Source organism: Euprymna scolopes, chromosome 46 (genome assembly GCF_053919585.1).
Source record: "Euprymna scolopes isolate OS-2025 chromosome 46, ASM5391958v1, whole genome shotgun sequence".
Taxonomy (NCBI): Eukaryota; Metazoa; Mollusca; class Cephalopoda; order Sepiida; family Sepiolidae; genus Euprymna; species Euprymna scolopes.
In genome coordinates this window covers 146,366,635-146,368,980 of record NC_136527.1, presented here as the reverse complement: position 1 = coordinate 146,368,980, position 2,346 = coordinate 146,366,635, and positions in this window count along the sequence as shown.

Genomic DNA, 2,346 nt, shown 5'->3' with positions numbered 1-2,346 from the left:
CCTTTTTGCGATTCCAATAACTACAAAAGTTCCCATTTTTTACAACCTTTTCGATATAAAATTTCAGATTTTTTGTTAGCATTTTTTTCGATTTTCCTCTTTTACCATCTCAAAATGCCGCCCCCATGCCGCCCCCCCCCGACGCTCAGAAAATAGGGACACATTTTTTCTGATTCCGATACCCCCCAAAATTCCGATTTTTTACAACCTTTTTGGTATAAAATTTCATATTTTTTGCTAACTTTTGTTTATTTTTATTTATTTTTTCTACTTTCTATTTTTACCCTCTCAAAATGCCGCCCCCTCAGGTGTGCCGCCTGGGGTGATCCGCCCCCCCTAGCTATTGTATGTCACTAAGAAGGTTATTTTTGCTGAGGTGGTTGAGTACTTCTCTGTAAGAGATTCCAGCACTCATGACGCACAGGAGACTTACTGATCTCTACTGAGAGGGAGATGGCCAATCACCTGAATTCTTAAATACACGCCATACTGATGAGATTTTGTATGCGGTTGTGAAGCAATTATCCTTAAACAGCTTTGTGAGTAGTATGGGAGCTAGTTCTGGTTTAAACTTTTGGACCGCTATAATAGGAATGCTGTCAGGGCCAGTTGCTTCACTGGGATCAAGGTTTTTGATTAGCTTGGCAACATCATGCACAGATATTTGTATGTTGCATATCGTGTTTTCTGATACAGGAGGAAATACTGGGGGTTGGTGGTCTTGGTCGCAGAGGATAGAATTAGCTGCAAAGTTCTTGGCAAAGAGTTTGGTTTTGATGCTGACGAGATTACCTCAGATCCATTGATGATAGTTGGAATAGAGCACATGCTTCTGTTCAGGATTCTGTTTGCTATTTATCAAAACTGGTGGGAACAAAGCCGCTGCGCAGTGCTCAGCTACTTCGGACTTTAATGACGTAGCCTACAACTCTCTCACAGTTGCTTGCAACTTTACTCTCAGTACATCTATTATGTTGGAAGCAATGGAAAACGTGATTTTTGTGTGCAATGGCTGTTAGGTTTTTTGCTGGATTTTTTTTCGAGGGTATGATAAGGTCTATACTTACAATTAACTATTCCGTCAGATCAGCTACTATAGAGGACACATCCTTTTAAAACATAGAACGCAGAGGGAGATCTGATATAAATGCACGTCAGCTATATAGAGTATCGATACACTGTACGATGGAGAGGTACGTCTGCAGACTTCTTACATTTCATTTTTATCTTAACTGATACAACAGAATGTTTGGAAGATCCAGTGGAGACAGAACGGAAGATGAATTTAGCTAAGGGCAAGTTGTGAGTAAAAGGTATAGCAGACTTGCATATTACTCGTAAGTGTCGATACCATAACACTTCTCTTAAAAAAAGGAGGAGTTAGTGCCTGGGAGGATGCAACATGACAAGAAAAGCCTATCGAGATCTAGCCATGTTGCATGAACAGCAACAGGTGTTACACCGTTTGGAGTAACGCCCCTTGGAGGTGACCGGTGTAAGAAGAGTACTAAATAAAGATGGTTGCCGAGTAAACACAACGACTGGTGTTATGTTATATTTATCCGTGGGCATCCTCACGCATGAAACATGGTGATAGCGGTGGGATGTACAATAAAGAGAAGAAAAAATAAAACGGTGGAAAGGTATCAGAAAAAGAAAAAAAACATATAAGTAACGTATTAAACGTTACTTATATGTTTTCGGTGTGAAAATTACGACGCCACGAGGTGGTGAGAAAAAAATGTTGGAAGGAGACATGACTGCAATAAACAGACCGATAGCTGGCATAAGACCACCCTTTGTATGGAGCAGAATTTGACAGAATTGGAAGCTATTTAAGCTGAAATGGCATAATTATGCCATTATTACGTATCTGACAGCCCAACTTTTGCTTCATACGTTAGGGGATGATGCTTTGAAAGTGTACTAAAAGCCAGATACATGTACCACACTTTGATGGCTGCTGCTGATTGTATGTCTACCAAGCAGACTAATTAGCCAGGTTTATGTGTGCAATCATAAGGGAAGGTCATCGTAAGTTTAGCCGAATTTTGTTGTTTCACGACGTTTCGGCTAACTATGAATAAATATACAAACTAAAGGGATTCCAATATTCAAATAATAATAAGTTGCATGATTCATAATCTAATAATGTGGTTATTGCTTTTTTTTTTTGTGATTTATCCGTTTTGTAAATTCCTTATTTAATATTCAGCGAGTTTTATTAATTTACGATTCTGCGAAGATTTAGCACATTTTTTTGGTCCAAATCTAATTTAACTCAACCCGGCGTTTATGCTGCGAGTGCACTTATACCTGCGGGACTACCGGAAGTTTCGGTTTCTG